The following is a 10065-nucleotide window of genomic DNA, read 5'->3' on the forward strand; positions in this document are numbered from 1 at the left end:
TGTTGCTCGTATTCTTGATAATCGCCATTCTAATTGGGGTGAGATGGAATCTTAGGGTGGTTTTGATTTGCATTTCTCTTATTACTAGAGATGTTGAGCATTTTTCCATATGTTTGTTGATTGCTTGTAGATCTTCTTCTGAGAAGTGTCTATTCATTTCCTTAGCCCATTTGTCGACTGGATTATTTGAATTCTTGGAGTAGATTTTTTTGAGTTCTTTATAGATTCTGGAGATTAGTGCTCTATCTGAAGTATGATTGGCAAAGATATTCTCCCACTCTGTAGGCTCTTTCTTTGCATTGCTGATAGTTTCCTTTGCTGAGAGAAAGCTTTTTAGTTTGAATCTATCCCAGTGGTTGATTCTAGCTTTTATTTCTTGTGCTATGGGAGTCCTGTTAAGGAAGTCTGATCCTAGACCAACAAGGTGAAGATTTGGACGTACTTTTTCTTCTATAATCTACAGGGTCTCTGGTCTGATTCCGAGGTCCTTAATCCATTTTGAGTTTAGTTTCGTGCATGGTGAGAGATATGGGTTTAGTTTCATTCTGTTGCATATGGATTTCCAATTCTCCCAGCACCATTTGTTGAAGAGGCTATCTTTTCTCCACTGCATATTTTTGGCACCTTTGTCTAGTATGAGAAAATTGTATTTATTTGGGTTTGTGTCCGTGTCCTCTATTCTGCACCATTGATCTACCTTTCTATTTTGGTACCAATACCATGCCGTTTTTGTTACTATTGCTTTGTAGTAGAGTTGAAGATCTGGTATTGCAATACCCCCTGTCTCACTCTTCCTGCTAAGGATTGCTTTAGCTATTCTGGGTTTCTTATTCTTCCAGATGAATTTCATAATTGCTTGCTCTATTTCTGTAAGGTACGTCATTGGGATTTTAATTGGAATTGCATTGAATTTGTATAGCACTTTAGGTAGTATGGCCATTTTGACAATATTAATTCTTCCTATCCAAGAACATGGAAGATCTTTCCATCTTCTAAGGTGTTCTTTAATTTCTTTCTTTAGTGTTGTATAGTTCTCATTGTAGACGTCTTTCACCTCTTTTGTGAGATTGATTCCCAAGTATTTTATTTTTTTCGAGGCTATTTTGAATGGGATAGTTTTCCTAATTTCTCTTTCTGAAGATTCATCACTTATGTATAAAAATGCGTTTGATTTATGGGCATTGATCTTGTAACCTGCTACTTTACTGAATTCACTTATGAGTTCTAAGAGTTTTCTGGTGGAATTACCAGGTTCCTCTAAATATATAATCATGTCATCAGCGAACAGGGATAATTTGAGTTCTTCTTTTCCAATTCGTATCCCTTTAATTTCTTTGGTTTGTCTAATTGCTCTGGCCAGAGTCTCAAGAACGATGTTGAATAGAAGTGGTGAAAGAGGGCATCCCTGCCTTGTTCCAGTTTTTAGGGGGAATGCTTTCAGTTTGTCACCATTTAGAAGATATTAGCCATGGGCTTAGCATAAATGGCCTTTACAATGTTAAGGAATGTTCCCAGTATCCCTATTTTTTCTAGTGTTTTGAGCATGAAGGGGTGCTGTATTTTATCAAATGCTTTTTCTGCATCTATTGAAATAATCATGTGATTCTTGACTTTAAGTCTATTAATATGGTGAATGACATTTATTGATTTCCTGATGTTGAACCAACCTTGCATCCCTGGGATGAAACCCACTTGATCATGGTGCACTATCTTTTTAATATGTTTTTGTATGCGATTTGCTAAAATTTTGTTGAGAATTTTTGCGTCGATGTTCATTAAGGATATTGGTCTGAAATTTTCTTTCCTTGATGAGTCTCTGTCTGGTTTAGGTATCAGTGTGATATTGGCTTCATAGAATGAGTTTGGGAGGGTTCCCTCCTCTTCTATTTTATGGAATACTTTGAGAAGTATTGGAATGAGCTCTTCTTTAAAGGTTTTGTAGAACTCGGCTGAGAACCCACCTGGTCCCGGACTTTTCTTTGTTGGTAGGCTTTTGATGACTTCTTCTATTTCAGTACTTGAAATTGGTCTATTTAAATTGTTTATGTCCTCCTCGTTCAGTTTAGGCAATTCATATGTCTCTAGAAACCTGTTGATGTCTTCGAAATTTTCTATTTTGTTGGAGTATAGATTTTCAAAATAGCTTCTAATTATGTTTTGTATTTCAATCCTGTCTGTTGTGATATTTCCTTGTTCATTCCGAATTTTAGTGATTTGGGTTTTCTCTCGTCTTCTCTTTGTTAGTGTGGCTAAAGGTTTATCAATTTTGTTTATTTTTTCGAAGAACCAACTATTTATTTTGTCAATTTTTTGTATTGTTTCTTTTGTTTCAATTTCATTGATTTCAGCTCTGACTTTAACTATTTCCTGTCTTCTACTACTTTTGCTGCTGTTCTGTTCTTCTTTTTCTAGGGCTTTGAGCTGTAGTGTTAGGTCGTTTATTTGTTGAGTTTTACTTCTTTTATTAAATGCGCTCCATGAAATAAATTTCCCTCTACGTACTGCTTTCATAGTGTCCCAGAGATTTTGATACGATGTTTCTTTGTTCTCATTTACCTCTAAGAAATTTTAATTTCCTTCCTAATATCTTCTGTTATCCATTCATCATATAATAGCATATTGTTTAATCTCCAGATGTTGGAATAGTTTCTGTTTTTTACTCTTTCATTTATTTCTAACTTCAATCCATTATGATCTGATAGAATACATGGTAGTGTCTCTATCTTCTTGTATTTGCTAACATTAGCTTTGTGGCATAATATATGGTCTATTTTAGAGAAGGATCCATGTGCTGCTGAGAAGAAAGTGTATTCGCTCTTGGTTGGATGGTATATTCTATAAATGTCTGTGAAGTCTAAATTATTGATTGTATCATTGAGATCTATGGTTTCTTTGTTCAATTTTTGTCTGGAAGATCTGTCCAGTGGTGAGAGAGGCGTGTTAAAATCACCTAGTATTATTGTTATGGTCTATTTGGTTTCTGAAATTGAGAAGGATTTGTTTGACATACATGGATGAGCCACTGTTTGGGGCATAGATGTTTATGATTGTTATATCTTGATGATTTATGGTTCCCTTAAGCAGTATGAAATGACCTTCTTTATCCCTTCTGACTAACTTTGGCTTGAAGTCCACATTATCTGAAATGAGGATGGATATTCCAGCTTTTTTGCTGAGTCCATGTGCATGGTATGTTTTTCCCCATCCTTTCACCTTTAGTCTATGGGTATCTTTTTCTATGAGGTGAGTCTCTTGCAGGCAACATATTGTTGGATCTCTCTTTTTAATCCAGTCGGCCAGTCTATGTCTTTTGATTGATGAATTCAGGCCATTAACATTCACGGTTATTATAGAGAAATGATTTGGTTTCCCGGTCATTTGGTTCATTTTTTAAATTTTGTTTATTTATTTGGTTGACACAACTTGTTTCCTCCTTTATTTGACAATTCCTTTAGGATAATTCCTCCCTTTGCTGATTTGCTTCTTTGTTTTTCATCTCTTCCTCATGGAATATTTTGCTGAGAATGTTCTGTAATACTGGCTTTCTTTTTGTAAATTCTTTTAGCTTTTGTTTATCATGGAAGGATTTTATTTCATCGTCAAATTTGAAGGTAAGTTTTGCTGGGTATAAGATTCTTGGTTGGCATCCATTTTCTTTCAGGGCTTGAAAAATGTTGTTCCAGGCCCTTCTAGCTTTTAGGGTCTGGATTGAAAAATATGCTGATATCGGTATTGGTTTCCCCCTGAAAGTAATTTGGTTCTTTTCTCTCACAGCCTTTAAAATTCTGTCTTTATTTTGTATGTTAGGTATTTTCATAGTAATGTGCCTTGGTGTGGGTCTGTTGTAATTTTGTGTATTTGGAGTCCTATAAGCCTCTTGAACTTGATTTTCCATTTCATTCTTCAGATTTGGGAAATTTTCTGATATTATTTCATTGAATAAATTGTTCATTCCTTTGGCTTGTTTCTCTAGGCCTTCCTCAATTCCAATAATTCTTAAATTTGGCCTTTTCATGATATCCCATAGTTCTTGTAGATTCTGTTCATGATTTCTTACCATCTTCTCTGTTTGTTCAACTTTGTTTTCAAGGTTAAATATTTTGTCTTCAGTGTCTGAGGTTCTGTCTTCCAGGTGTTCTATCCTATTGGATATGCTTTCTATGGAGTTCTTCATTTGGTTTATTGTTTCCTTCATGTCAAGGATTTCTGTTTGGTTTTTTTTCAATATCTCTAACTCTTTATTGAAATGATCTTTTACTTCCTGTATTTGCTCTTTTAACTGTCGATTGGTACGATCATTCAATGCTTGCATTTGCTCTTTCATCTCATCGTTTGCTTCTCTGATCATTTTAATTATGTACATTCTGAACTCCTTTTCTGTCATTTCTTCTGCCATGCTGTCATTGGGTTTTATTGATGTAACATCTAGATTTGTTTGCAGCATTTTCTTTCCTTGTTTTCTCATATTGTTCAGGTATCAGTGGACCGCTGAGATATTGCAGATTTCCTCTATTGACTTACAATGGCCCTGAAGATTTCTATATATATCCCCCCTTAGCCTTCAGTAGGCTGAAGTCTTGGAGAAAGTTGATAATGCGGTGCTCCACAAGGAAGCTGCCTCTCTAGGAGTGGTGGCCTTCCGGTGGGGTATAATCCCTGCTAGTGGGCAGAGGTGCCTCCACTTGTTGACCAATGGTCATCCAAAGGGGACCTAGGCTGCGGGCTGAGGCAAGGCCTGTTTGGGCCTGAGTCTCTGGTTTTACTGTCCTTGTGGGGAAACTTCACCCAGCAGGGAAGACTCACCCGGTGGGGAGGTCTCGCTTGTCAGTTCCCTCCTAGAGGTTCCCCTCAATTTACAGCTACCGCCTGGACTGGGCTGCCTTCCTCTGCAAAGTTCCCAGGGTCCCGGCCCTACCTCCTTGGCCTGGGAGCCTCACCCTTCGCAGATGAATCTCCTTAGGCTGCCCCTCCTCAGGGAATCTGCTCGCAGGCCTGGAACCTTCGCTCCGCCCTAAGCCTGTCTCTGTGCGGCTCTTCCACCCAGAAGCCTCCTAGATCCTGGGACCCTGCTCTGCACCTAATCGCCTGGCTATGCGGCCCCTCCTCTGAGCAGCCACCTGGGGCCCCGTACAATCGCTCTGAGTCCCAGAGACCCGCCACACGCCTCTTCCTCCAGACAGCCGCCCAGTATTCCGGTGCGGTCACTAGGAGTCCAAGAAACTCACTTCGTGCCTCCTCCCACCAACCACCTGTAGCCCTGGGCAATCAATCACTCCGAGTCGAAGTGACCCTCCCCGTTCCTCCTCCTTCTCCAGATAACCCCCCGGGTGTTCAGGAGCGGTCGCTCTGAGTGGCTCTGAATCCACGTGACCCGCTGCACGCGTCCTCTGGGCAACCGCCCTGAGCTCTGGTGCGGCCACTCAAGACCAAGCGACCCACCACCCTTCCCGTCCACGCAGCCCCCCTGTGTTCAGGAGCTGTCACTTTAAGTCCAAACAACTCACCACTCGCCTTCTCCTCTGAGCAGCCGCCTGGAGCACTAATGCAGTCACTGCGAGTCCAAACGACCCGCCGTGCTCCTCCTCTTCCTCCTCCTACTCCTCCCGGCTGGCCCCGGTGTTCAGAAGTGGTCTGAGTCCAAACAGCTCGCCACGCAGCCCCTCCTCTGGCAACCGCCTGTAGCTCTGGTGTAGTCACTCTGAATCCAAGCGGCCGCGCTCCTCTTCCTCCTCCTCGTCCTCAGGGCAGGCCCCGGTGTTCAGAAGCAGTCGTTCTGAGTCCAAACAGCTCGCCGCACAGCTTCTCCTCTGGCAACCGCCTGTAGCTCTGGTGCAGTCACTCCGAATCCAAGCGGCCGCGCTCCTCCTCCTCCTCAGGGCAGGCCCCGGTGTTCTGAGTCCACACAGCTCTCCTCGCCACTCCTCCCCTGGGCAGCCGCAGGAGCCCCAGTGGTTGCTCCGAGTCCCAGCGCTGTGCTGAGCGGCCTCCTTTACGGCGCTCCCAGTTGTCCGAGTTCACTGCTCCAGCGGGGGGAGTGGTGTCTCACCAGCAGCTCTACTTCACAAAGTTTCCTGCGTTCCGGGACCACCATCCCAGCCGGGACGCCTTCCCAACGGGTGAGAGTCACCCGGCTGCTTTGAGTTGGTCCCAAGTGTCTCAATATCTCCTCTTTTGTATCCTGAGTCCTGGAGCAACATGAAATGCAGCCACCCTCTAGGCCGCCATCTTGAAACTGGATTGACTTTTCTTCTTGCAACCTTTAGTGGTTATTTCAATGGTATATGTTTGAGGTTTTGGTTTTGTTTCATCTTGTTTTCTTTTTGTCCACAAGTTCCTTTACTTCACTTTCACACCTTGATGATAGCTTTATAAATTCTACATTCAGAGTTATTTTCCCTCAGTAACTTGAAGCTCTTAGTCCTTTGTGTCCTGTCATTTTTTTCATTAGAAATCTGATTTTAGTCAAATTTTTATTCCTTTATAATTTTTTCTCTCTTTGATAACTTTAACATTTATATCTTTTTTTTTTTCTTACATCCTTAAGTTTTACTCCCATGTGTCTAGATACGAATTTATATATTATCTTGTTGGGTACAGAGTGTACTTGTACTCAAAGGGATTAGTTATCCTTCAATTTTGGAAAGTTTTCTGCCCCGTATCTTCCAATATTGCTGCTTTGTAATTTTCTCTATTCTTTTAGAAGTTCTATTAAACGTTGGAGCCTTTTTATCTTCTGAGTCACTTTTTTTCCCATTCTAATTTTCTAAAAATCTCTCTCCGTTACTTTCTGGATTACTTCCTCAGTAATGCCTTCCAGAGTAGTAAGTAATTCTTTGTTTAAGACTGTGTGCAATCTAGAATCACCATTGAGTTTCTAATTTCAGTTGACGCGTTTTAACTTTTTAACTCTTTTTTTTTACCAAGATAAGAAGCAGGTAAGTATATTTTACCCTTTGTGGAAGGAACTTCAAAGTTACAAGGCAAAGGGGTTTATACAAGGAAATGTGAAGGAATGAGACCAACAATCAAATCAACCATCCACCTCCCCTCTTTGCTATAATTATTTATATTTGCCCAACAGCAAAATAAACCCACACTAATCCCAAGATCCCCAAAGCCCCCATCCCATCATGGCATCAGGATTGAAATCCAGGGTTACATAGTATACAACAGATTTGAGTGTGTGTGTGTGTGTGTGTGTGTGTGTGTGTGTGTGTGTGTGTGTTCCTTACCTAACATGAAATCATGGAACAAGGATAGGATAACTTTACTTAGTACTCCTAGTCAAAATAAAAAAAAAAAAAAAAAACAAAGGGGAAACACTAGGACACATTAGTTTACTTGCCCTGAAATACCAAGGGAAAATGTTCCCAGCTCCTCCCATTCTGGGAGTAAGAAATTTCCCTAGATTAAACCCTGATTCTGTTCCCTGGGAATAGGTTATCAGTTCATTGTTCTCCACTGCTCTTAGTTTGACCTTCTAGAAATTCCTAACATTTCTGACATCCTCCTTGGTCACTTCTGAAGAGGGCGTTACAGAATATGCCCTTGTGGGTGCTAAGAAGCTTTTTCAACTACTTCCTTAGTATAAAAGTTGATCTAAAGGTCTTAGTATATCTTAAACTATCTCAGTCCCTTTTAGTCCCAGCTGGTGGTATGTTTACCACATCTCTCAAAAACAGCTGTACTATGAATTGGTTTTCAGTAACCTCTATTGACAGAACTATATCTACAATGCTTTTTGAGATATGCCTCTCTATATATACTTATTAGCAACTACCACTCAGGCTTCTGAGGGACCCTACCCTTAACCCTTTGGGATATGCCTTTGTCTAGCTGAAATGATCTACCAAGCACCACCTTTTTTCTTTCAGAAGTCTTAGTAAAGGATATTGTAGCCATGCCCTTAATTTGTTTTGTTTGTTTGTTTGTTTTTCCTCCCAGGCTGAATTTGAGACACTTTTATGGATGGAGATGATGAAGAGTTTTGTTTTCCTACTAAATAAGTTCTTCTCTCTAAACACCTCTAAATTCTGCTTGCAATTTGGTGGGATATTTTTTTTCTGAATTTCTCTCATAATTTTGTTTCAAATAGAAGTAAAAACAACTAGCTCATAACCTTCAACATGTTCTTAGAAACTATCCTACTATCTTCCATGTTATCACAGGCAGTGGTTTTACAAATACAGGTTGCTGTTTTTCAGTTTCTATAATAGTTTTCACACCATCCACCACCTGCTGCCTGAGCTAATACCATATAATTTAGGGTCTAGTTACACAGTGTCCCATTATTAGGTGCTAATTTCTATATCAATTTGCTGTTGATGCATAACAAACAATCACAAAATCTCAGTGCCCTGTAAGCTTTCATTCTGTTAATAAGCTTTTAATTCTCTCCTGGGTCTGCAGGTCAGCTAAGGCAACTGCAGGCCACAGTTGCTGAAGCAGCTTTGCTGTACATCACAGGCCTACAGTCAGGTAGGGCAGTTCTACTTCATGTGCTCAATCTGTGGCACAGGACAGACTGGGGCTTTCTGAGAAGTGGATAATTGTGTTGACTTCGAATGGTGAGAAGGACCCAACTGGGCAGAGACCTGGAAGGGAGTATGCCCATGGAAAGACCTGAGGTCAGAGTTCCAGGGAGCAAGAGGAAGCTACGTACCTGGAGCAGTGAGAGGAAGAGCATGGAGGAAACAAGACCTGGAGGCTGCTGGGTTAAATACCCAGGGCTCCAGCAGCCAGTGAGAGAGTGTAGGGTGAGTCTGGTCGCTGGGTCTATAATCAGGGAGACAGTCCTGCTCTACAAATTCATCCTAAGCCCCAGGGCTGCAGCTGCCGTGGAGAAAACCTTCTCACTGTGGTGACAGATGTACTAGGTGGCAAAACCCATTAAATAAGCATATTTTGGAGTACCTGTTTTCATCACACCTATGAACATCCCATTGACCAAAGCATGTCCAATATCTAGAGCTAAAGTCAAAAGGTAAAAAAGTATACCATCTTTTGAGGGAAACACATCAAATCTCCAGTGGTAAAGAATATGGGTACAAGGAGGGAAGAATGTGAGCCACTGACTTACATCTTCCCAGGTAACGTGTGGGATATTGACTGCCAGATTGTTCTGTTCTCTTGCCTCCTGAAGCTTGAGGCTTCCCATAAAGTCAAAGTGCCAAACAAGAGTCATCAGCAGCTGTTAGAACCTTCCTTGTGATGGGGTAGGGGAAAACAATGGTCACCAGCCCTGCTCCTAGTTTAGGCCGTGAACCTGTCTCTGCTCTCCATTTCATTCGGGACACTTTGATTCTCTACTCCCAATATGCCTCTGTCTGCTGTTCCACCCAGAGTCCAGCAGGTCCATTTTCTTCATGGCCTTTTATTTTGCTAGCTTACAGAGAAGTTTATCTTATTAAACACAGCTATGTCCTTTTTCAAAGCTGCATGATATTTTTAAATACATTATGTATTATGGCCATTGGATTGGAGCAGGGAATACCTTCAACCACAGTTTTCAACAATATTGCAACTGATGCTTCTAGAATCTTACATGAAAGCCATCTTTTATTTCCTGTGACAGTGTTTAAAAATAAAATGTTTTATCATCTTTTGGCATTTAAGTATACCCAAATTTAGTACATTAAAAAAGCTTCTTGAAAAATAAATACAAATATTTCAATTCAATGCATTTTTTAAAATAATCAGGTATATTATATAAAAGGAAAACAGCCAGAAAAATTGGATCATTAAACTACTAAAATGAATATGTGTGATATTAGTGATTTTCTCATAACCTAGTTATCCTATTCTTTATGCCTTATCCAAATTTTATATTTTCTATTTCATTCAACTTTTTATCATAGAAAATTTATTATGGAAAATTTCAAATATGTAAAATGTATACCCAATCATATAATGCCTTGTATGTACCTGTAGCTGAGCTTTCTTAATTATTAATCATGGTGATATTGTTTCATTTATGCCAAGGGTAGGGAAACTATTACCCTGGACCAAATCCAGCCTGTTAACTGTTTTTTGCAAATAAAGCTTTATTGTAGCACAACCAAGCTC

The sequence above is a fragment of the Sciurus vulgaris genome, assembly GCF_902686455.1.
Source record: "Sciurus vulgaris genome assembly, chromosome: 3".
NCBI classification, from domain to species: Eukaryota; Metazoa; Chordata; class Mammalia; order Rodentia; family Sciuridae; genus Sciurus; species Sciurus vulgaris.